This window comes from Opisthocomus hoazin, chromosome 8 (genome assembly GCF_030867145.1).
Source record: "Opisthocomus hoazin isolate bOpiHoa1 chromosome 8, bOpiHoa1.hap1, whole genome shotgun sequence".
Taxonomy (NCBI): Eukaryota; Metazoa; Chordata; class Aves; order Opisthocomiformes; family Opisthocomidae; genus Opisthocomus; species Opisthocomus hoazin.
The window spans coordinates 50,103,643-50,131,269 of NC_134421.1; positions in this window are offsets into that span (position 1 = coordinate 50,103,643).

The following is a 27,627-nucleotide window of genomic DNA, read 5'->3' on the forward strand; positions in this document are numbered from 1 at the left end:
GCTGCTTACCTAAAAGTTAGTCTCAGGAGTTTTAATCTTGTCTTAGGCTGTATTCACACATAAAGCATTAAAGTTTAACAGTGCTTTGGGCAACATTAATTTCAGCAATTCTTGTTTCGTGTGAACTTTCTAATAGCCAAACATTTTTAATCTCCTCCATCCAATTTATTTGGCTTGAGAAGTGCCTAAGGCCTACCAAGGTTAGCTTTTTTTTTTTTTCTGGAACAATTTTAGGAATTGAAGTGAAAAATACTTTGTAAAGAAGAGAATCTGAGACTTCATTTAGAAAGTATTTCTGCTGAACTTCAAGGCTGCAAAAAACATTGTGCTTCTGTGGACTTTGAACATTTGTAAACCTCTAACTATTTGAATGATTTTCTTCCAAACATGAAACAAAATATATTCTAGTAAGAAGCTGAATTAAAAGAGTAATTTTATGTATTTTAATAAATCATCTGAAATGTAATCTTAAATTCAACTTTACATGTAACATGTCAAAAATCCTTACTCCTTTACAGTAATGTAATACATTTATAGGCCTCTGAGTATTTCTGAGAGAAAGAAAACCTGTCACATCAGCTAAAATATCACTGTATCCAACTAAAAGTCAAAAAACCAAGCAAGATCAGAAAAATCAAATAAATAAAATAAATTTTCTTCTCTTATGTTGTGACAGTGTTTCCATGGGTACAGTCTCCAGGTGCTCTTGTATCTATTCTGAGATGGGGAAAGAGAATGGAGAGTGCCACAGCAGTGTGGTTTATTTCCTGTGTAGTACAAAGAACACCCCTTGTTCTCCTCTCTAATGGAGGAAATGCTTCTGTGAACCTTTTCAGTTAGTCACTTAGGGCCTGAATGGATATTGTTCATGTCCAAACCTTCTAGTCTAACACTACTTCAAGTCAGAAATAGACTGTCTTGTGAAACAGTGCTAAAGGTGCATTGCAAGTACATGAATTGGCCACAGGTAAACTTATAAAAACCCTAAAAAAATTTTACCTTTTCAGAGACAAATTCCTGCTCAGATGTATCAGGTTTCCAAATGCAAACAAAAGCCACATTTCTGTACATAACAGAGCACGCAGCCATACCTGATAATATTCAGCTCTTCCCTTGCACCAAATCTCAGCAATGAAATATAGAAGTCAAGTGGGAACGAAGGGGTTATAGTAAAGATGTTGATAGTAAAGCTGTTAGCAGCAAGGTGTGTGGAGTAAGAATCTCCTAGGTTGGTTACTTCAGTTGTGTGAACAAATATGTGTGAAGAATGGAGAAGCAGCAGCATTAGTCCTTATTGATCATTTTCCTTATGTCATCCTCTCTCCATTCACCTGTCATCATGGAAGACAGGCAGGAAGGTTCTGTAGCTCTGAATAAGAGTACAGTTTTTACGAAAAATGAAGGTGGAGTGATATATATTATGGATTCATATTTTGCCCATAGAACTTTGAACCTCTGTTTGTGGGTTTAAAATACTATTCTGAAAAGAATTGTCTTATTTAACGTCTATCTGTATAGGTCTTGGCTACAGATGGGAAAAAAAATACGTACATGTGAAACCGAAAAAGTAAAACACAGGAATTATTATAAGGACAAAATCCCAAATCCATCTAGCTCAGAATACTAATTTTACCAGTGACAACAGCCTTTATCAGATCACGCGAAAAGGCATAAGCCTCTGGCTCTGATAACTAGAGATTAGTTTAAACCACAGAGCACAAGATTTATTATTCCTTCTTTTTTCTGTTTTTTTTTCTTTTAATGTATGCTCTGGCTGTCTGCTGTTTGTTGATGATTCACTTTTTGACAAATGCTGAACTTTAATCCAATGTGGTCTGAGAAAAATTCTTTCCTTTTACTCTTGAATTTTGTATTATTCACAACTCAAAGAAAATTTGTTTATAAATTGAATTTATACGTCAGCTGGCCAAACCATCTAAAATCAGACTTGTTCAAAAGTAGAGTATTATTATTGCAGTAAGAATCTACCCTATTTTCTTTCTTCAATACAGCAAGTTTAAGACAGAATAAAATTGAAGTCCACTGTTTCTTTTTTTTCTAGTTCTATTATTATTGTTCTACCCACATTTTTTTCTATAATAATAAAGTTTCATTGCTTTACGACTTGAACATGATGAATTTTGTTCTAGAATTTTGGCTGGTGGCCAAAAAAAAAATTATGTTCTATATGTTCAAAGAAAAGGTGTCTGTGAGAGGGAGAGCAAAGGAAAAAGAAGGAAAGAAAAAGGGAGAATAAAAAAGGTATCATCACCCTAGGATCCCACCATGATGACAACAGGCATGGCATCCTCTGGTGGTGGCCACGCACCAGGCTGTTTGTAGGTCTGTCTTTTATAGCTTAGCCTCCGTCCTTAGTCATACCTCCTGGCAGCCTATATGGTAGTTCTTCTAGAAAGTTCATGATCTTCCTCTCAGGCGCCAGTAGGGGGCAGGTGTCACAAGGGGTCTCTCAGGTCATCTCAAGCCCCTTCCTCAAATGAAAAAAAGCTTACCATATTTGGGTAAGGCACATCAGAACATGGAACTGTGCATCCTCTGACCTGCCCTCCCCATCCTGTGTCACCTTTCTGACCTCTCACTGCAGGTGGGCACCATCTTGCCCGCGGGGGCTGAAGTGGCTATTTTACCACAATGTTTGAGGCATTAACACACAATGACCCTTTCAGTCTCTCACACTAGGGTATTTAAGACTTGTCTTTTTAGTAGGGTAAATTTACAAGCTTATCATTTTCTGATTTAATTAGCTCAAACAGACAAGCACACTCATTTGTGGTGTAAGGCTCTCAGTGGAGAATGGTTACCTAGCTTGTGTTAGTACTTTGAAATGCAGACAGCTGGCATATGATTGCACTGCATGTTTGATTTTTAATAAATAGAATGATTTGATACTATGAATGTATTCCTTTCTATATTCACCGCCTATAGTCTTAGAGAAGAAGGATATTTTTAGCTATATGAATATACTTAGATTTCAGCAACGATAAGTTTGCAGGTGACTTTTTTTTATCAAAGACAACTTTAAGTTGGACCTACTTAATTATGATTTGGCTCACATAGTCTGAAACATTAGTCTTGCCCTGAACAATGTAATTTATTGAAACAGATTTTCTGTTCAATAAAAGGCTAAAAAGTATTTCGCAAAATTCAGCTAGAAATCCATCACATCATAAAAGCCCAGCTGAAAATCTTGGAGCCATGTCAAAATAAAAGAAAGACTATATACTGATTTTGTTATTTGCTCTTTCATTGCATTTGTTATGTCTTCTTTAAACCGAAAAAAATTCCTAATAAATTCACAGCTTAATTCAAAAATATTTAAATTTTTTAAATGGAGGACTAACTGAGGGACTGAGAAATTTTATCTCTTTTCCTAAACCACTTAAAAATTATTTTCATCATTAATCAGGAAAATAAAATATCCAATTTGACATTTTTTCCTTGGAAGGGATTTTCATGTAAAATATAATAATTATATCTGTCTTTAAGTATAATGATTTTAGCAAGACTGTTCTGGTCTGTTAATAATCCTGCAGACTTCAACTACTTCTGCTTGACTCAAAACAGAGGCAGGATTATTCTTCAGCTACTAGAATGGGGAAAAACTGCTAGGGATGTAGGATTTTCTTTAGCTAACAGCCTGCAAGGACAGTCATGTCAGACCAGTTGTGTTGATCCTTGCCTCTGCAAAATCAATTTTTGTATTTTTTTTCCTGTCTTGAAAAGTCACTCTCTTTCCCCACCCCACGAAAACTGGAGTTTTGAAAAAGGACACTTTTTTGGTAGGATAGAGGATGTCCAGTGAAAAATCCAGTGAGGTTTGTCTCATCTCAGCTCTTCTCTGCACTGTACAAAATTCCTCTTTCTTTTTTTTTAGCTTGTCTGCTGGGTGTCACTGTATTTCCTTCATATTAAAACATCTTGTACTGGGAATACCGGGAAACGTATTTTCCTTTCCTTTCCTGACAAACCAGGTTACCGTGAATCAGCCACGGATGTGTGAAACCATAAGCCGTGAAACCATACGTAGCTGATCAGAATTCCCTGTTCTACAGCCAGGGGTTGATCTGAGGCAAAAGTCTGAAAGTCTAAGTCACCTTAATGGAGGATGTGAAAAGCTTGGCTGCATGAGTAGTTGAGTTGGCCATGAAGCTTTTTGGGGGATGTTCAGAAGAAAGTTATTTTTGCTCCTTTGGGAGATGCAACATTAACTGCTTTTACTAGCATCAGATTGGTCATCTTTGTAAAAGTCAGCTTTCAAACTTTGCTCAAACATGATCCCTTGAGATCCTCAAACCATTTGCGATCTCACTAGTATCCTACTCTCTATATTCAAAAATCATAAGCAGCAAGTGCTCCTGATATAGTTTTTATTTTACTCACAATTAGTATTCAGTTTGCAGGAGTTACTAGTCCTTTAACACAACAGTTTTGAAAAGAAAATTTAAGTTGGGAATGAGAAACAGAAGTAACTAAATTAGGCATTGAGAAATGAATATGATTCTAGGATTTTATTTTTGTAGAGGTAATATCTTTAATTACAAAATAAAGTTACAATTAACTCCAAAACTTATTATGTGAAAAGAAATGAGGAGTGATTACTACGGATATGACTACAAACTGACACATTTCTCAGATGCCTCAGTGTAATCTCTTTGGAAGTAGATAACTTCATCATCTAATGGACTGATAGAGGAGTAGAGATTATGATATTGCCATGGCAAGGCACAGTGTGCTGGCTGACACATGCGAAAACTGCAGAGTTCTCAGCACAAACCTGAGTGAAATTGGCTGAGAAGAGATTGCACAGCACTCGAAAGATGACAAATTTTTTTCTGGAGCCTCAGTTTTCTCCACCTGTAACTTCATTAAATTACTTCTTCCAAAGATCGTGGAAGTTGATGGCTCCCTCTGACTTCACAGGCACTGTTCAAGTCCTGAACAAGTAAGATGGCTGTTGTCCGATTGTGTTTCTCTGGAGTAGGGCAAAAAGAAGCAGGAGCTGTGCTAAATTGCAATGAATACATTGGTGATTCACAGTCTATATGCTTTTGTACTTAACAATTGATTTAAGTTCCTGTCAGTGCATCTCCCACTCCCATGTGACGTAGCCATCTAAGGTCTCTTATGTTACAACATGGCCATTCCTTTGTAACTCTCCTTCTTTCTCTTTTATCCATAATCAATAATACGGAAAATCTGGTTGTTCTCTATTCACTTTTCTTTGCAGACACTTTAATAATCACTGCTTTCAGTTCCACCTGATGGATAGTAGTCAAGAGGGAGAGGGAAAGGGCACAAACGCATTAGTGTAGAACTAGAGGTTATTTCCCCTTTCCCCCTCCTGCCATGTCCAATCTGGATCTCTTCCACAAGAGTTTTTCAGGGCATTTCTTACCTATTGTGATTGTATCCACAAACCATTTCCCTCCCATCTGTACTACACTTTTTTTCTCTGTATCTGTCCCTTTTTCTAGTTCTTCTCATAGCTTTTTTGTCCTCGCTTTGCCCTTCTGTGGACAACTTGCAGTGAATGCCAAGACCCGGTGAGCCACGTTTTGTCTCAGAGTCAGCAGAATCCACAACTGTACCAACAGTACCAACAACTCTATATTTTTGTTGTACGCCTTTCTCCTTTCATCGGTATTCAAAACTCCTCCTAATTCAATGCTGTCTGTTAATTCCTTAACATTCCATTTACTCCCTCTCATCAGTCATTGATGGAGATGTCAAACAAGGCTTGGGACTGATCCCCAGAGCTGCTCCAATTCACACAAACCTCCCACCACAGGTTGGCTGTTGCCCTACAGCCTTTCTCAAGGTTGATCACAGGACAGCAGCCTCTGAGGAACAAATCTTTTCAACTAAGACTTTATGTGACAATGTGTCATGCTGAAGCTCATGCAAAACTTAGCATTTTCTAAAAACAATTTTTTGAATGTTGAAATATTGCAAGACATATTTTGTTTTCAGAGAAACCTACCTAATGCGCTACAGTAGAGCACCCACATGTTTAGAATTGTTTTACATATTTATGTTGGTAAGTACTATAATTTCCTCTCATAATCAGTCAGGTTTTCTTACTTGTTTGTTTCCCCTATTCTTGAGAACACAGATGAAAAATGCATCACTACAGCAGTGCTCATCCAAAGTAGCTTTTAAGTGAAGTAGGAATAATTATGGCCAATATTTATCATTTGTGGAAACTCCAGAAATTCGCAGTTTAGATGTGGAGGTATTCAATTTTTTGAAGCTTAGTGCTAAGTCATCGAGTTAAATGTCACTTAAAAGAAGATCCCAAAGTGTAAGAGACAAAACTTAATCATAAGAATATTTCAGTGTATTTTGTTTGTGTTCAGTACTATTCTCCTTTAGACTCACAAAATCAAAGAATGGCTATTTGGAACATGTACTGTAACTTTTTACCGTTACAGGAATTGAACAGCAAAAATTAGTGTAACATATTACATACTTCAAGTTTAGGCTCTGTATGTTAATTCCCCCTTCTGCAATTATTAGCTCAAATAGAAAGTTCTAAATCACTCATGACTTGATCAAAAAAATAGATTTATTATTTTTCTGTTCTTACGTATTTCTTTTACTTTATTTAACACTGTGCTTGGATAATGAATAGCTGTATATATAAAGAAGATTTTACTTTCCTTTTCAAATTGTTCTCTATTTTGACCTAGTGATTGTGTGGAAATGTTTTTTATTCTCACAGAGATTTAAAAAAGTGTATGAAAACAGGATAAGGAGTAACTCAGAAACTTCGAGAGTATAACAACATCCACAGAAAATTTTCAGGTTAGAAAACCTGGCTCTAACATAAAAAATAAGAGTTGTTCAAGAGGGAGTTTTTATAATGTTTAGCGCAATACTTGGAATAAATGTAACAAAGAAATTAGAATATGGGATTAGGGAGTGGGGGTGGTAGGGTTGGGAGTTTGTTGAAAAATGCTTACCTCTGTTTTCAGTGTAAAAGGACAAGGCTTTTTGCTTCCAGATGACAGTGAAACACAGTGTAGGATGGTGGAATAAAACAAATGTCCTCTAGCTTTATTCACAGACTAAAAAAAGCTTCAACAGTGTTAACAGCTGTAAAAGGGCTAGCTTGGCTAGGACATACTCAGTTTCCCAGAGTCATCATGGAGCGTACAACATGCCCTGGTCTTACTACCCTGCCTGCCAGCAAGTAGCAGCTGCCCTAAATCGATATAGTATTTTCCATCTTTCTCCATGTCCCATTGCCTGGATGGCCTTGGTGCCAGCAGCAGCTGGCTTCAGCTTTTCCCTGCTGTGACTTTCACTCAGCTGTTCATGGCTGAGGTTGGAATTGGCTGCTGTAGAAACTGAGAAAGGCGTTCATTAGGGAGCAGGGGAAGCGGCAGCTGAGTGGTTGCTGGAAAAGAGCCTGGGTGAGGTTGACATGCCATTCCCTGAAGGCCAGAAGCAGCTGTGGGAAGGAGGAAAGGGGAGGACATTCCTCGCACTTCGTCTTACTCAGAGGAGTATAGGCATTTCTGAATGTTGGTGATTATGTGAATATAGGGTACGTATGCTCTGTCAGTTCCCAACATTCCTCCATGCAATAGTCCCCATCTTGAACTGTGTCCCAAGAGACAGGGAAGTAAACAGGGACTTTGCACAGCTTGAAGACAGCAGCGTCCAAAGATGACAGTGGAGGAAGAGAAAGCTTTGGCATCAGCTTAGGACATTGTCGCCAATATGAAACAAAATCTCCCGGGAAGATCTCTGTTTCCCAGGGAAAACAACACACTGAGGAACAGGAAGGGTTTCTGTTACTCAGACCTCCAGAGCCATCCTGACCAAAAGTTTAATAGTATTGCAGAGGCTGTGAATATGATTCTCCCTCTTGCTATTGTGACGGCTTAAAATAATAACTGTCATCACTAATATCTCTTCTTTGAGAGAAGGAAATACAAATAGTGACCAAAAATGGCTAGTAAGCATATAAAGGGATAGGGAAGCAGAGTCAAAGTAGAACAGAATGTGTATACACAGACAACTGTTTAATCCCACTACTTTTAATCGTATGATGTCACATACCTCGTGCATGCTGTTGCTGAAGTTTAAGATGATTGAGGGAGTAGGCAGAGGCTGCAGTTACTAGGGTGAAACTGTGAACACAAAGGAAGAAGAGTAGGAACTTTTGGAACAGAAAGAAGCAAGATAGAAGCTGCAAGATGATAAAGAATAGCTGCACTTCAGAAAGTGCCTTTTTGGACTGATCAGTTCCAGTTCTCTTGATAGTAGAAACATGTTGTTTGAACAGTCCCTGGGTGAATTTAAAGTGATAAGGGGCAGAAAAAAAAGAGAAATATTTTGTTTTCCCACATCCTACATGACACAAGACTAGCAGCCCCCTTAAATATCAGAATATCCCCAGTACATATCTAAGTTCAGTTTACAGGGAAGAAGGAACAAAATGTAATGCAAGTAGAAGAAGCCTAGCGCTTATTTACATGCTTTGTTGCCACTTGGGTCTGACTGCTTGCTTCATCTTTTATCAACCACTTGCCTAGTAATCCCATTGAATCCAAACTCTGTGACGTTCTAGGAACTCCACCAGCAGATTTAGCTTTCCTTTCTCTGTCAGCCCTTCAAGAAGGTATCATAAGCCCTTTCATTTGTATTTTTAACATAACTTATACGCTATGGGAACTAATGTTCATCTTAATTGTTCATAAAATTCCTGAAGCAGGCCCTCCGGTTAGGCACATTGCTGACTGAATTTTTATTTCATTTTATCCTGGCAGAAGATCTGAATATCTATGTATTCTCACTTCAGGTAAACTAAGGTCCCAGAATTAACAATGGTGTATGAAAAAATCCAATAATATTTTTAAAGTTAATAATTAAACATTTTCTAACATAAAGAAAAACTTTCATTGTTTTCCCGTTTTGAGTAGTTTTTAAATTTTCCCAATTATTTTTTACAGTGTTTTTCAAACATCATGATAATAATCTTTCTGCTATAGTAAGCAACTTGTAAAAAGGAAGTTTAATAACAGAGGAATATGAAAAAGGTCAAAAGTGGGATAAATATAGATTCACTTAGGAGTACACAAAAGTTAGTAAGATGCTGTAGTTTACTGTGTGGAATTCCACCTCGCTGGAGACTGATCATTTTCTGCAGTACTTTTTTAGAATTCTGTAATAGTTTTGTTTTCTAAAGAGAAGAAAGAAGAAATGTTTTGAAAATAAAATTACCATAGCACTCTAACGGGTTTTATTGATCTTTGAATGCAACAACAATTTATTCAGGAGCTTTAGTCTGTGTTAGCATACATTTCTCTTTCTATCAGGTAGGCATTGTAAACCTGAAATAATGCATATATGAGCCAGAAACACCTGATAACCACCCCATTTGCCCACACACAAAAAAATAACATGTCCAAGAACAAGTGTTTAGAGTAGGGTTTTAATTAATTTATAATTTATATCTTGATTTCCTTTGTGACTGGCTTTATGGCAAGATAATATTCACATCAGTAGACATTATTTGACTGTTGTCCATGCATGGAGAAACTAAATGAGCTAAAACTGTAAAGGTGTTTAAATTTCTTTTTTCATAATTTACTTTTTATGAGCGAATTTATTTTGCTTTCCCAAGCAGCACAAGTACCAAAGAGAAAAGTAATTTAAAGTAGCATAACATGTTGAAATGGATCACATAGATTCTTCAGGCTTGATTTTATGTAATGATTGTAGAAACAGAAAACTTTGCGTCTTCTCAAGTAAGTCCATTTGCCTTAGAGGAGTATATCCTATGTACCTCTCAGCATGTCTTGATCCGCTCATTGATTCTTGACTTCTCAGTGTTCACTGATTTCTGCCACTTATCAGGAATTTGCTCTCAGCAAACCTTATCTGAACTGATTTCTTAGAGGACATCAAAGGCAGAAACTACTGTTTCCGAAATTTGCCTGTAAAACAGCTATAGTGAGAAATCTTACCTCCTTATCATCCTACTCAATGTGGTTTTGCCCCTTGTCAGGTGAAACAATAGCCCCTGGGCTTCTAAGACAGCAGATACATCTGTTACACCTAGTTCTCCCACACAGCGGTAGAGTAGTGATCTTTCCAACTCTTCGACAAGACTTATCAGTATTACTAGAAGGAAATACTCATCCATATCTTATAAGACTGGTTTTATGGTGTTTATTATTCTTCAAAAGTCTTGGTAAAGACTGAGACATTGTAGATTAAAAAAAATCCATGCTAACTGAAGAAAAACCACTGGCCTGTGGACATTGTAAAGTGTATTCAAATGCATGCTGGTCACAAGAAAAAATGCGCTAGAGGAAAGGGTTCCTCTGACAATGGACACAGAATCACACAAAAGTTGAGGTCAGCAGGGACCTCTGGAGATTCTTGGCTTCAACCCTCTGTTAAAAGCAAGGCCAGCTAGAGCAGGTTGTTCAAGACCATGTCCAGTAGAGTTTTGAATAGCTCCAAAGATGCAGACTCCTGAGCTTCTCTGGGCAAACTCTCTGGGCAGTGTTCAACCGTCCTCAGATTTATTTTTTCAGTATGTTTAAAAGGAATTTCCTACGTTTCAATTTCTCCCCTTTGCCTACTCTCCTGTTACTGGGTGCCACTGAGCAGAGTCTGGCTCTGTCTTCTTTAATATCTGCCATCAGTTGTTAATACTCGTGGATAAGCTCACTCTTAGTCTTTTGTTCACCAAATTGAACAACCTCAGCTCTCAGCCCCTCCACGTAGCTTGGATGCTCCAGTCTTTTATTCATGACTCTCTCCAGTATGTGTGTTTCTTGCTTGTACTGAGGAGCCTAGGACTGGGAAGAGTAGTCCAGGTGTGGCCTCATCAGTGCTGAGTAGATGAGAAGGATCACCTCCTTTGAACTGCTGGCAACACTTCCCAGTGCACCTGAGAATATTGTTGGCCTCCCTTGCCTAACAGCAAAATTCTAGCTCATGTTCAACCTGTTGTCTACCAGAACCTGCAGGTCCTTCACTGCAGAACTGTTTTCCAGTCCTAGCCTCTACTGGTGCATGGGAATTATTCCTTTTCAGGTACAGGACTTGGCTTTTACACTTGTTAAAATTTCATAAGTTTCCTGTCATACCATTTCTCCAGTCTGTTGAGGTTCATTTGAACCCTCCTGATGTATTAATCACTCATTGCAGTTTTGTATCATCTGCAAAATTGCTGAAGGTGCGCCCTGTCCCATCATCCAAGTCATTAAGAAGATGTTAAACAGTACTGGTCCTAGTATGAACCCCCGGTTATGCAACTAGTGACTGATGGATAATTGGACTTTGTACCACAGATCACAGCCCTCTAAGCCTGGCCATTCAACCACTTTTCAGTCAAACTCATTTTTCACTTACCTAGCTTTTACATCAGTTTGTCCATGAGTTTGTCATGGGAGACAGTATTGAAAGCCTCACTAAGGTCAAAATAAATGACATTCAGTACTTGCACAGTGAGCTGCTCACCTAGCTACACTGCTGTGTTTTTTCTGCATCTCTGTTTTGTTATTACTTTACTTCTAGGATTTCTTTAGGCGTGGCCTATCAGTGTAGTTCACAGCTAACTCTCCAGAAGCATCCCTCTAGATATTTGGCTTAAGTTAAGCCTCATTTGTGCTTACTTCATAAAATAAATCTTTTTCTAGATGTCAACTGGGAGAATATAATCCTGGTTCAACTATCAAAGGCTGTACAGCTGTACTGGGAATTTATTTGGCTCACTAACCTATTTTTATTGCTCTATGACATTTAACAATGCTGTAAGGTGTGCATTATAGCAAGAAATCTTTTTTTAATTTTTTTTAATGGTTCTACCTGGAGCAGTATATGAAGCTATCAACTACAGAAGAATCAAGACTAAACAATAACTTGTGTTAACTTGTTAACTACTTTTCACACTAGCATTCTCTGATGCCTTTAGTCAGCTAGGACATTTCCACCATCAAGGTTTGGATAAAGACTCATCCCTGAAATTCTCTGGGGTCTGCTCCGACCATCACTTTGGCTCTGGTCACAGTTCCCAACTAGATGAAATTTAATGTGGAAAATAAAATCCCCCTCCTCTTTAAAAATTTGTATTTCCTTTCTAGTTAAACTGTAAGAACATACTGGGAATATAGGAGCAATAACTCCTTTGATTAGCTCTTTGTTTTCCTAAACAAAAATGAAATTATAATATTAAATACAGTAAGAGGAGATCTATCAATTTCTGTGCAAGAAAAAATGGTGCAGGTTTGATCCTCATGTGGTACATTATAATTAAATATCCTTTTAAACTTTTTCACTGTAATACACAGGAACTCAGTGAATTTATTTTGGGGTTTTTATTTTTGCTGCTTATGCCTGTAACAAAATTATGGTTCTTGTTAATTTACAACAGTGACACTGCTGTCAAAATCCGTCTCCATCTCAAAAGGACAAGAGGCTTGCTTATATTTGTAATGTGCTTTACCTGCTATCTCATAAGTGACAAGAGCAGACAAAAAAAAAAATTAAAAAAATCTACAGGTTTTTATTTTCAACACCATTTTTTAAATCTCCCTGTCCATATCACTGAGATGATGGTATAGGAGGGGTGCTTATAAGCATTCGTTACATTAAAACCGTGCCATCTTCAAGCTCTGTTCTTTTATATGGTAGCTAAATATATTCTAAACTGCTCATGTCCTTCTGACATCCTTGCACATTTTTAATCCCTCTAGCTGCTTGATTTATCTCCAAACCTGCAGACTGCCTTTATAAGAATTCCCACTGACTGAAGTGATACTTATCTATGTGAGCAGAGCTGATAGACTGCAGGCCTCACCATTGCTGAACACAGAGCAGTGCTGATTATGATGCTGCAGATTTTGTTTTCTTTCAGTAGGCAAAATAGGTTTAGAAACACGTTTTCCCTTCATCCCTCAAAGGAACTCATAACATAGTGGATGAGATCCAAAAACTGGCTTTTCAGATGACAGTAAATCATTCTGAATGGTTTCTACACCACTTGACATATCTTGATCTAGAAAGCCTTTGCCACAATAATAGATATCTTCAACCTAGAGAGACTTAGGCATCAAGCTCCCGTCTTTTTTATGTAATGCTTAGTGCAACCTGGATGGATTCCCTGAACCACTCTGGGAAAACATTTATGGAAGAATAAATAAATGTCGTATAACTTACATGAGCTTTCTAGTAATAAAACCATAACAGATCATTTCACTGAAGAATCATATATATGCAAGCAAACAAAAATCTTGATTCAAATCCCAATCCCCTCCCTCACAAGAAGAGGAAATAATTCATTTGTGACAGGTTTCAGTGACAGAGGAAAGAAGAGGAAACACACTTTAGTCAGCTGCTAGTACATCCATGTCATGATATTGTGGTTCCCCAGCTAAGGGAGCTCAAAAAGAAACTATGGTCCCCCATCCCAAACAAATGCGTGTCTGCCTCCTTTTTTTGCTTCCTCCTCCACACACATACATGCCAGACTTCTGACATCAACGCTGTCAATTTTTCACACATCAACTCTGTAGTGTGGCTTGGATAATTAGCATAATAATTGGAAAACAAGCTAAGTTTTTAAACCACAAGTCACAATATCTCTTCTACTTCTTTTCAGAGAGCTGTTAGAGAAGCTGAAATGAATCTAGATCCTGATCTTCATCTAGTTCTTTTACTATACCTAGGAAAATGAGAATAAGAAAAATAAATGAGGCTCTACTTGTCCAGAGAAATCAGAATTAAGAATGAAATTTATATACATTAAATACAGCAATATATGGGCACAGAATTTGATCTTCAGCCATGGGATTTTTAATGGCTTCGTATAATTCGCTTACAACAATGAACAGCTCAGCTATTTTTAAAGGAAAGAAGAAAAAAAAGAGAAAAAAACCCCACCATTCATCTGTCCTTTTTTGACTAGGAAGAAACATTAATATTTGGAATCTGAGCTCAAGTCCAAAATGAGAATTTGATGAACTGCAAGAAAGCTGACCTGAAAATCAGAAATTTGAGGCACCTGTTCAATTCCATCCCTGCTTGCTAATCCCGTGGTTCAAACAAGACAGTAAAGAGTCTCATGTTACCCAGTAGCTCCACCTTTTAAGGTGAACACCTTAATGACAAACAGTTATTATACACAGAGGTAAAAGAAAGCTCTTGGGGTATAAGTTCCTGTTAGCATATCTTTGTAAGACCATAGGAAGCCAATTAAAGCTCTTTAGAAAAACACAGCACTGCTTGTTCTTTTCCTCTTGGCCTGTTTGAGTTTACTGCTCTCCTCAACATTGCTTGGGTGCAGCTCATATTTTGGGAAGTGTTTTCACTGCAATGTTATAGGCAATGACAATATCGTTTGCTTCAAAAAGACCTCCCCTAGTGCAAGTACATTATAGACCTAAAAATAAGTTACTAATTTCTCCATTCCCTCCAAAATTGTATTGGAATATTTTATAGGAAACACATTAATGCTGTAACTGAGAAGTGCTCTGACATATGCAGAGGTTTAAAACAGTCATGATTAATCACAGTTTACCTTTTTTTTACTCTTTAAAATAAAACTTTTTAATTTAAAAAATAAAGATGTTTCTTCTCCCTGATATGGATAGTCACATTCCTTTATGTCTTCTATGAAGAGCAGTGCTCTAATCATCTACTTTTGGTGCACTACAAACTTATTTGAATGAATGTTCCTCTAAATGATCTGTTTGATTCAGTCGTTGGTGTATTTTGAAGTGTACAAAGTGTATTTTGATGATCTCATTAACCAAATGGTAAAGCAGTACACTGGAAGAGTAGCCTATAAAATGGATTTAACTGTTTTTCACTATGTGGCCCTGTCTTTTATGTGTAACTAGGGAGAAGTGATTGTAAATGAGAAAAGGTTTTCTTTTACAAAGGAAGCTTCAGTCTTTAAAGATTTTTGTTCTTAGCTGTAGTGTTAGCTCCTAATTTTTTTTTTTTTCAAGTCTCATAACATTTCAGGAATGAAGAAAGTGGATAGATCTTACCTGGTAGACATGAACTCCTACAAAGTCTGTTTTCTGGGATATATGTGTTTATTTACAGATATTATATGGTCTTTTGAGAATTGTGTGATTAGTATGATTTAGCATAGAACTTCTTTTAGGTAGACTTTCCTTCCTTTGGAAAATATCTCTACTGGAGTTTTTTTTACTGCTGATGATATTACCACCAGGGAAATACACAATATAATTGGAATAGAACAGTTTGTTACAAAAACTGTCACTATGAAGACCCTGTCAGTCTTTACTTGACAAACAAGGCATATTGATTGACCAGCACTTTGCAGAAAATTAAGAAGTCTGGTCTCAGAGCAAGTTCAGATGACTAATAACATTCACAAGCCTTTTCATAAATCATGCACCAAACATGACGACTGCTTGACAATACAGCTTTCCTTCATGATAATTATAAAAATAAACTGCCTCCAAATTCTTAACATGTACAACAAGATGCATTAAACTACGGCTTCTGAATGTGGACCACTGTGATTTGTCATATCTTTTACAGGCATAGCTGCTATTGCATTGAAATTAGTGTTTTACTCTGTGGCCGTTAGAACACGTGAATAGAGCATGATGATCACAGTAATATCTTTCATGTTAAGTGATTACATTCAGGTCTAATTAATGCTCAGATTCAAATTTTACATTACCTTTATATATTTTTTCAGTTAATTAGCTATTTATGTAAAACCAGTTTTATCTATGAGCATTTAAAAAAACTAGAAATGCTTGGCTTATGCCTTGTGTTGTGTGTCTCAGTGTGTTGATTTTATTGCTGTTGCTAATGCATTTGACGCAGACACTTGTTGATAAAATCCTTGAAAGGCACTGCTTACCACATTTTGTGACAGATGTCAAAACAAACAGTTGCTGGCTAGTTTGGTAGGCATTCAAATGTTCTTCTGGTAAAACGTCTTCCTTTTGCAAATCATTGGGGAACATGTGTAGACTTCTTGATTTTATTTGCCTGTTAAGTCCACAGGGAAAGAGAAAGAAAAAACTTTGGAGAATATTTATGTCAATTTATATATACATCTGCTTTTTATTCACTTGAGTCTTCTCTGGCCTTTTGATTAGGAGTAAATCCAGTATCTCTTAGTTCAGTGATAATTCCCCAGTCATGGACTATGGATCTGATCCTACACATTCTTACTACTTGACTCAGGCTTTATTCAACAGTGGGTAATAATTAATTTACACAACCTAGCAAGAATGGATATTATATAGATGCTTCCAGCTGTTCCAGAATAAAATGCTTTTCGTGACATACTGAGAGATAGCACAAAGTAATATAGGAATACTATAGAAAAATATGTAAACAAACATGTATAAAAAGAAAAAATCAAGACACTATTTGTCATTCTTGTGGTAAATTTAGTAATAATTTTGTAATTCCAAAAAGATATGTTTCTACTGCGCCTATATTAGTTTTAGAGTATTTTATTGTGAAATGGTATGTGATGAAGAGTATTGCTCTCTTTCTACCACTCCTCCCCTGAAGAGTTGCATATCCCTGAAAATGTCTCTGATTAAACTACAAAAGTGTTTTAACTAATTTTACCTTTCGTAAACATTTCTGACGAAAATTTTTTCTTGGGTCAAAATGTTTGATTAGCTAAATGTTTTCTTTGCAGGATCAGTTATTTTCCCTTTACAGAAGGCTAAAAGGAGATGTATTCAAAGCGAACACATTTTTAACAGTATCATTTTTACTAGAGCACCGGAATTGAGTTCAGGCAGGTCAGAAAGGGCAGACACAACTTCAGAAAATATGGAGGATGCCATTATAATTTTATGAATAGCTATGTAGTAAGAACAGATACAGAAGAGAAATGCAAAATTTTGAACATAGGAAGATAGTTTATTCTCTGTAATTAAGACCAAATTTTCATAAAGATCTCTGGTTTCAGGTTCTTTAGGTTAATATTAGTCTCATTTAACTTTAGGAATCTGAACATTTTAAATGAATTAGATGTTTGGGGTATGCAGATGCTAGATGTCTAAGTAAGGACAGATGACTTCTACCTTTAATATTTACCAGCCAGTTTTTCACTAAAGTGTATCTGATACGAATTGCAGACTCCATTTCTGGTGACTTGCCTTGGAGACAGAACATCTGCAAAGAAGAATCAGAAATCTATGTCCTGTTTTTCCGTTATGTGATCAGTGAAGAGGATTTATTTCAAGCAGTTTGCAGTCACAGCAATTCTTAGATCCCTTAAAATATCAGGAAGAATGTAAAATAAAGTACTTAGTCTGAGTGAAGAAGAGGAGTAATTAAAATGTCTGATGAGGCATGACATGAGTGACATGAGATATCCTTACTTAGTGATACAAAATTAAATGTAGGTGAAGTGGAACTTGACAAACCCCAGAATAAAACTCATAAAGAATGGAGGATGTCACGGGAAAAAAATCTGAAATATTTTAAGAAAAACTACTGTCAGTCTAGATATGTACCGAATTAAAAAGGTCAAGTGAGGAAAGTAAATCAGATAGCCCACTCTATGACAAGCAACATGTGAGCAAAGAGAAGAGGAATGCAATTGACTGGAAACACCAACAGAGGGCATACACAGGAAACACTGCAAGCGCTAATCAGACTTTATTCTTTGTGTGTCTGATCAGGTGACCAAGCTTAAGGATGATTGCACATCCCATGAGTTAGGTCATTCACTTAGGATGAAGGACATCCAAATTCTACCTTCTTTCACTCTTCTCCATTTCATTACAGTTCCCGCATTGCTCTCAAGTGCTTTATGCAAAGAGACTTGGGTCAGCAAAGGAGAATAAACCAGACTATGACTTTTAAACTAAAATGTTCTTCAGGTTATCAGGTAATTCACTTGGTTGGAAGTTGGTGGTATAGCTGATTCTTTTGTGGCTCCCTAGAAATAAAAGGAGGAGATGATGGAGGAGTTCATATCTGTAATTTGAATCAACTAGAGAGTGAATTTTAAAAAGACATTCTGATTTTTTTTATTTATAACTTAAGAAAGTGTGCCAGTGCCCAAAATATATCTCTCTCCTGTAATGCTGTTTGGTATTTTCACCACTCAGAAGAAAAACGAGAGAAAAGAAGTAAACGGAAAGCCACTTCAATTTAAATGGCTTTCACTGTTGTCCATCAGTCAACCGCCGCAGAATGGTTATCACATTGTTGTCATGCTCCAGACCTAATCCCATGGCTTTGTTCTAAGATGCATCAGAATCTTTCCACTTCAGCTGCCTTAGTCTCCCATCCTACAGTTGTAGATGGTGAGTCACATTTGCAAAATACTGTGGATTTCACTAATCATGCATTCCACAGCATGAAGAAGTGTCAATATCATTTTCTGAACCTTCCTCACAACATTGCTCAGGAACAGTTAAAGTCATATGTCACATCAGACTTGTGTATACAAGTCCATTTAAAGTGTGTATATATGTGTGTCTCTACAGTTCCTCTGCAAACAGAAAGTCTGAGGTCTGAGTGTCAGGATACATGCCTTAGTGCCCATCTTCACGAACCCAAGGGAGCCCAGAGGAGCAATGAGAGACAGAGGAACATCAACAACCTCGTCAGAGCAAATGAAGCCCCTGAGCAGGCTCCTCCCCAGGTGATCCCAGGGGAGCATCAGCCCATGGCTCTGAAGGGACACTCACCAACCTGTACTAATGAGAAACACTCCCTCAATCACCTTCCAGTCAGGCGGGGGGGGGGGGGGGGGTGGGGTGGGGAGGGATTGGGACTTTTATGGGAAGAACATTTTGGGATTATACATGATTTATTATGGAGAGAAGGACCAAAAGTAGGAGGAAAAAGCATGGTGAATAGAGAAAAGAGAGGGGTAAAAGTAGTAGGTAGTGTGTAAACCGATTGCTAGACAGTGTACTTTTAACACTGTTCCCTGCTCCTAATTACTGCAGTCTGTCCCGTTTAAACTCTTTTTCTATTTACTTGGGTGAGGGACTTGCTATTCTGTGTGCATGTGTGTGTATAGAGGTCTAAGCACCAGAACTTGAGTAGAACAGATGTCCATGGGTCTGGGATGTCAGCACCTGGAGAGACTGAGTGTGTGCCCGCCAAGTGGGTGTGCATATCAGCGAGTAACATCTAGCCAACATCAAGCCAGGCTAGCTTTCAAGCAGAACAAAAGGCTTGGGAGCCAAATTTTGAAGCTGCCAGAAGGCTGATTAGGATCATGGAGAGACTGGAGGAGTCTGAGTTGCCTACTGGAGGGACCAGGAGGTTCCAGCCAGTTCCTGGAGACACCACAGGGTCTGAGAGTTGGCTACTGGTAAGGCTGGAACTTGAGATCAGCTACACAGAGAGGCATTTGTACGTGTGTGTCTGTACATGAGAGAGCTGGAGGTCCCACAGCCAGTGACTGGATAGACTGAGCGTCTACCCTGCCTAGTTACTGGAGCGATCCACCTTGTGTACATATTTTGTGTCTGTAAGTGCTCTGCTTCCCACACTGATCTGTGTACTGGCAGTGTGTACGTTGCACACGGTGTGGATGTGGGAGGCTGCTGGGAATGCACTCTCAACCTTCCCTTGCTCCTGGCTGGACCTGGGAACAAGGCAGACCAGCCACAAACCCATGGCTGTTGTGCTGTTGGATGCAACAGCTTCTAGCAGTAAGAAATGGTCTGAGACTTGGGAAAAATGGTTATAGTTTTACCTCTGGTTTTCAGTAGTGTGACAGGTACCTTGCAACCCTTTACTGAACTGAGACAAACTTTTGAAACAGTCAACAAGCAGCAGAGCGCTAAATGCCTGTCCACACTGCTGTGACTAAAATCCCTTTTCAATGCTTTGTCTTTCCCTGACCCTGCTAGGCGGCTCATGATGTACCTCAAGTCAGAAAGAACCAAGAGTCTTTCTTATCTTTCTCATCAGAAAGGCTTTTTTTTTTTTTTCAGACAAATATAGGAAAGAAAGAGGAAAATCTTGCCCAAATTTGTTAACTATTCACAATGATGAAAATTAAGCATAGACATGGCAGCACTAGGATGAGAAAGCAGAATTTATACTTGATTTAAAAGAAGTTCTGTTGACACATTTTTGTCAAAAAGCACCCTTTACCCCTTAATCTAACTTAAAAACGTAGGCACAGAGCCATTCATTAGGAGTGGTTATATATAACAAATGTTGGCAGAGCAGTTATATATATACATCATATGTAATATTATATGCACGTGTGTGTATATATAGAACACACATGTACATATAATACTACATATGACAGACTCTGATAATACATACAACGATGCTTCTAAGCACTTTCTAATAATCACATCTATAATACACACATTTATATTACAAACCCCGCTATGTTACTAGAAAATGCTTAGAAACACTCTATTTATAACATTCAAATACTTCTTCCCTTTTAAATAATAGAAAATTGAATCAAGAAAAAAACTAGAAATTAAAATCAAAGCAATAATATTTTAAATTGAGATGGAGGCACTATCCTTTAGCCAAAAATTTGTTTATCTGGATGACATTTTCACATGACCAAAAGGCAAATAGAAGCTGACCTTTAATCTGCCTATTTGAATAAGAACATCATACCATGTGACCTGAACACTGATCCTTGCTACATTGTGGCATCAGAATTAAATACTGATAGCCTGAGATATGCCAAAGATCAGTATTAAAAATGGAGATTAAAAATTCATTAAAGCAAAACAAGAAGGAACAATACAAAAAGACTAAAAATAAGCTAGGATAATTAACAAGAAATACTCCATAAAAAAAGACAGAATTATACAGGACTTGTATACAGGACTTGCATAGCAGATTATGATAAATCAAAAATATATTTAAAGAGGAGACAGAAAATGTTTTATGCACATTGTCAACAGAACTCAGTTCTGTGAGAAAATGAATAACAGACTCTTTGCTTAAGTATGACGTCACAAGTAGTATGACGTCACAAGCAGGAGATACTTTTTCTGAAGTGTTCATTACTTTTCCTGACTGTTTTTTATGTTCTGAAATCATGTATCCCTTAGAAAATTTTCAGCTCCATGCTCCTTTATCAACTAATTTATCTTTGGTCCTTATTTTTGCTATGAAGAAAAGACCAATGGAAGTTGACAATAGGTTATTTTTTGTGGGTATTTTTAACTTCTTTTTCCCTAAAAAAAGATTGTTTCTGGTAACGTTTTTGAAAATTATAGGGTTTGTTAGTTTATATATAAGAATATTCTTAATCTGATCACTAGCAGAATATTTTTTTTCCTGAAACAAATTTAAGCTATACACATTAACTTTGTTATTTTGGGGGGGACTGGTCAGATATTTTTTCAGCAAGGGTTTTAAAATTTTACTCCCTGCAACATGGAAAATTATTTTCTAATTCTTTTTTATTACAAGTTGAAATTTTATGTTGTTGTCAGGTTTTTTTCATGAAATGTTTTAAATAGAACTCTGTTCTCAACAAAATTCATTTTAACAGGCCATTTGAGTACTCAGAAATATTATGAGACATCAAACCTAAGTGAACCAAACTGAGGATCTCTGTTCAACAAGTTGCTTCTTAGAATCAATTTTTGCAACTCTTCAGTTAAACACCAGTCACTGAAAGTGATGCCCAGAACTACTGTTCATTCTACCCAATCTACAATCAAACTTTATGCCACTTTCAGTTATATATATGTATATATACACACACCCTGGTACTATGAATGATGTACAAATAACTTTTCTTGATTTCATTTGCACAGCCCTATGCACTGAAGTAGCAGTTCACAATGCTGACTTAATTCAAGTTTCTAATTAGAATTTATTCCATTAAATACATCTAAATGATAGACAACGACTATTTGATAATGTGAGGCTTTTTGCACTGCAGTATTTTTTAAAAATTATTGAGGCTTTAATTTACGTACGTTGCTATTAATGTCAGTATTTATGTTATAGTTCATGCTGTCTGGAAGAAAATCATAGAATCATAGAATCACAGGCTGGAAAAGACCTCTAAGATCATCAAATCCAATATTTTATATGTCCTGAATTTGGTTATATGATGTCTTAGGTGACACAAAGTAAATTTTCAATTTTGCTGACCATTTGATTATAAGATCTTATGCCATAGTTAATTTTTCCAAAAGCCTACCTGATACGAAAAAGGACAATATAAGGAATTGGAACAATAATTTGTTTAATCATCAAAATATAAAAATAATGCTATTATTAAAAATATCCCCTTAAAAAGGGATAACAGTTTTAATTCCCTTCATGATTTCACAGAAAACAAGATTTAGAATGATAGGAATGATAATTAAATACAACCAATGTGAACAAGCATAAGTCAAGTTACCTACATATGCATGCTCTGGATTTCTCAGATTTAAATAGCAGGAATTTAGTTACACATTTCTCATTTTCTTCTGTAGGTGTGTTCTTAGACTGCCTTGAATAAACTGAAAAGTAATACATCTGCTAGTAATTTCAATGCAATTCTGTGCTTGAAGGAGAGAAACTGAGAACCCTTCATTGCTTTTCAGTCTTTTCTGCTGTAAAAGGAAAGGCTCACATCATGTGTGTCCAAAATAAAAAATCACCAATCTGACACTGCTTGCAGATTCTGAAGATCTCTGTTATTCACCTTTTAACTTCTTCTTAGGAGCTATTCTTAACTATGCAGCTATTGTTGTCTTATGCATTCTTAAAATTTTACACAGAAAGCTCATTTTTCCGTCTTTTAATGTAGAGAATACTTCTTGACCTCTGTAGATTATGTTCATCTCTTTCAAAGTGACCTTTCATGCTGGTTTCAAGCACATATTATTGATTTTTTTTCTTGATAATACATGTGACTCTCTATGGGCAAGTAAAAGCTATTGTGTACATGACATGCCTTTGCTTTTTATTCATTAAATATGTGCAGAAAAAAACCAGGAAGACATCTCAATGCATACATTACATAAGTGCCTTTGAAAACGTATTTTAGCCATTGTTTCAACAACTGTCTGTATCGAAAAAGTCAGTACTAATGATGATTACATATCTATGTTCAAATAGCCTAAAATATTTATAAGTTAACTGCTGATGGTGGCCAGATAAAAGACTATATGATAACAAACCAACATAGTGGAAATAAACCAGTACCTGCTCTGCTAAATTTAATTTAATAGCTTTCTGAATGTCATTGCATTTCTTTGGATATTTACAACACAAATGTTCCAAGGAAAATTTAACTTTCACTTGTAAATTCAGCTTCAGTCTTTTAAGTGGCTTAGAAGAATCTTTCTTCTGAAGCTACCTAGACTGACCAGATTTCATGGCTTCCCATCTCGGCGACTTAAGAGTTCAGATGTTTCTGCTGCAGTCAGGTGAAGTGCAGAGAAAGAAAGTCCAGCTTGAGAGGGAACAGAGCTTTGTGTTCATTACGATACGGGCCAAGTGATCATCTCTAGCATTTTATCTTGTTTTATTCCATTATGAATTACATACTAAATATAAAGCTAAAAGAGAAAAAAATATTTTTCTTAAATATTAAGACAGAGACCTACCTCAGTCTGTTGTGCACTAGTTTTCGTTTTGAACTTGTTGTCTTTTCAGATGACGTATTAATTAGAGTCTAAAAAAAAAAAAAAAAATTATTAATGCAGAGACTTCGTTTTACTGCCTTTAATGCAGAAACTTCCTTTTTAGTCTGCATTTGTCCAGTGGCTGGTATAACAGGGAGCTGCTTCTTGATGAGTTACTATAATAAAGAGGATGATTCATTACAGCAATGCTCCAGTTCTGCACTGTTGTAAACTCATCAGTTTCATTAGGATGATACAGTTATAAATTAGATTAACGCAACAATGAGTCATATGCATTGGCCTTACCTTTGTCAAAACCAGGAAGCTGACGAAACCTTTGCTTCCTGGGCACGTGAGCAAAACGTGCTTTATTTACTAGCTTTTCCTACCTCTTTTAGATCTCAGTTGATTTCCTGTACAAACTGACTGTTGACTACGGTTGATAGAAAGCGCATTAAGCTTAACAAAAAAGAAACCAAAAACAAACCCTATCTGTATCAACAGGGCCCGTCAGTAACTAAAGTGGAATAATATGATTTTTCATACTGCTACATTTTATTTGGAGTATAATGCTAACATACAATATTTCAGACAAAGATGCAGGAACCACTGGTAACCATTGCTCATCATACTGGTAAAGCACAGACAGAAATCTTGCAGGCACCACGTAACAGCCATGTATTTTCTGAGGATCAAAAAGGCATTGTCCACTGGGTGAGATGTCAAGACAGCCACATCCAAGCTCCTGCTGAGGTTCTGCAGGCCAAGTTGTCACTTTTTTGGAGAGGTGGTAACCAGCTGAGCTCCCCTGAAGTTCCAAGCATCAAAGACAATGAGAGCTCTTGCACTGAGCCATTTGCCCCGCTGCCCAGTGGTTCCTCCACATCACAGAATATCACAGAATATCACAGAATAGTAGGGGTTGGAAGGGACCTCTGTGGGTCATCTACTCCAACCCCCCTGCCGAAGCAGGGTCACCTACAGCAGGCTGCACAGGATCTTGTCCAGGCGGGTCTTGAATATCTCCAGAGAAGGAGACTCCACAACCTCCCTGGGCAGCCTGTTCCAATGCTCCGTCACCCTCAGAGGGAAGAAGTTCTTCCTCATGTTCAGACGGAACTTCCTGTGCTTCAGTTTTGTGCCCATTGCCCCTTGTCCTGTCACTGGGCACCACTGAAAAGAGCTTGGCCCCATCCTCCTGACACCCACCCTTCAGATATTTGTAGGCATTTATAAGGTCCCCTCGCAGCCTTCTCTTCTTCAGGCTGAACAAGCCCAGTTCCCTCAACCTCTCCTCGTAGGGGAGATGCTCCAGTCCCCTCACCATCCTTGTAGCCCTCCGCTGGACTCTCTCCAGTAGCTCTTCATCTTTCTTGAAGTGGGGAGCCCAGAACTGGACAGAGTACTCCAGATGAGGCCTCACCAGGGCAGTGTAGAGGGGAAGGAGAACTTCCCTCGTCCTGCTGGCCACACTCTTCTTGATGCACCCCAGGATCCCATTGGCTTTCTTGGCAACCAGGGCACACTGCTGGCTCATGGTTAACCTGTCGTCCACCAGGACACCCAGGTCCCTCTCCGCAGAGCTGCTCTCCAGCAGGTCCACCCCAAGCCTGTACTGGTGCATGAGGTTGTTCCTCCCCAGGTGCAGGACCCTGCACTTGCCCTTGTTGAACCTCATCAGGTTCCCCTCTGCCCAACTTTCCAACCTATCCAGGTCACGCTGAATTGCAGCACAGCCTTCTGGTGTATCTACCACACCTCCCAGTTTGGTGTCGTCAGCAAACTTGCTGAGGGTACATTCTAACTCTTCATCCAGGTCGTTGATGAAGAAGTTAAACAAGACTGGGCCCAGTACTGACCCCTGGGGGACACCACTTGTTACCAGCCTCCAACTAGACTCAGCGCCGCTGATGACAACCCTCTGAGTTCTGCCATTCAGCCAGTTCTCTATCCACTTCAACGACCACTCATCCAGCCCACACTTCCTCAGCTTCCCTAGGAGGATATCATGGGAGCCAGTGTCGAAAGCCTTGCTGAAGTCAAGGTAGACAACATCCACGGCTCTCCCTTCGTCTACCCAGCCAGTCATGTCATCGTAGAAAGCGATCAGATTGGTCAGGCATGATTTCCCCTTGGTGAATCCATGCTGACTACTCCTGATAACCTTCTTTTCTTCCACTTGCTTGATGATGGCCTCCAGGATAAGCTGCTCCATCACCTTTCCCGGGATGGAGGTGAGGCTGACCGGCCTGTAGTTCCCTGGGTCCTCCTTCTTGCCCTTTTTGAAGATTGGAGTGACATTGGCCTTTCTCCAGTCCTCGGGCACCTCTCCTGTCCTCCAAGACCTTTCAAAGATGATGGAGAGTGGCTCAGCAATGACATCCGCCAGCTCCCTCAGCACTCGTGGGTGCATTCCATCGGGGCCCATGGATTTGTGGACGTCCAGATTGCTTAAGCGATCCCTCACACAGTCCTCCTCAACCAAGGGAAAGTCGTCCTCTTTGTAGGCTTCTTCTCTTACCTCCGGGGCCTGGGATTCCTGAGGGCCAGTCTTAGCACTGAAGACTGAAGCAAAGAAGGCATTCAGTAGCTCTGCCTTCTCCGCATCCTCCGTCACCAGGACACCCGCCTCATTCAGCAGCGGCCCCACGTTGTCCCTAGCCTTCCTTTTGTTGCTGATGTAGTTGAAGAAGCCCTTCTTGTTGTTTTTGACATCCCTTGCCAGCTTCAGTTCCAGGTGAGACTTGGCCTTCCTCGTCACATCCCTGCATGCTCTCACCACGTTTCTGTACTCTTCCCAAGTGGCCTGTCCCTCTTTCCACATGCCATGCACCTTTCTCTTCTGCCTGATCTCCGCTAGAAGCTCCTTGTTTAACCATGCAGGTCTCCTGCCTCCTTTGCTAAATTTCTTTCTCAGGGGGATGCATTGCTCCTGTGCATGGAAGAAGTGTTGTTTAAAGAGCGACCAGCACTCATGGACCCCCCTGCCTTCGAGAGCCCTGGCCCACAGGATTCTTCCCAGTAGCTCCTTGAAGAGGGCAAAGTCAGGAGCACTCAAAATACATTACATTTATAAGCAGTGGGAAAAAAAATCTATTCTTGCTAGAAAGGTGTTGAACTGTAGCAGGATATGTGATAACAACAGTAAGGTTCATCTCACTTAATTGAAGACACCCCCGTTATAATCAATTGAGAGAAATAAATAACTTCAGGGCAGAATTGACTGAACTTCTTTCATCTGGGTGAGAACAATCACTTTATAGAAGAATCTATTTTTCTTTCTGTTGGCAACTTGGATGACTAAAACAGATGTAAACATGTATATTTTATCAAATGAAACCCCACTTCTGGTATCTCCAGCTGACTACTTCAAATAATGTGTAACTGAAGACGGCTACTATTGCCTAATTTTGTAATGACTTAGTAATCTCAAAGCATCGGAAAGTAAATGACATGTCTATATCATATAAAGCTCTTGCCGAATAGTTGCTGTTGGTAGGTAATCAGTACAGGCCCTGTAGTATTTCAACGAGTTTTCAGCTGGGGATTCAGATAATTAAGGCCATAGATAAACCTGCTGAAAACACAGTTTGTGAATCCCTCGCAAAGGTGTTTCAGAGTTTTAGAGAATCACTGCTGGTACAATCCATGCCGTATCTCTTTTTTTAGAAAAAAAGGAGAGTATCAGTCTCTATAATTGTAATTACAACACTAATCACCTATATTACAAAACGTGGTTGAGTGCTCATCTTTTCTCAGAATGTTTTCATTAACAATCATTTATTAGCTGCAGTTAATAAACACTGATTGAAAACAAATTACAGTCCTGGCTATGTAGTATAAATTATATTTCAACCAAACAAGCTGACTACTTCTGATTACAGACATAATAGCAAATAATGAAAGAATGGATCCTGGGTTTGGAAAAATATTTATTTTTTCTAATCAGTTGTGATGACTGTAAAATTTACTTTTTGTCTTCCATGTTCTTATTATGGATTCCACGGTAAGGCTCTATAGTTGAGGTTGAAAACTATTTATT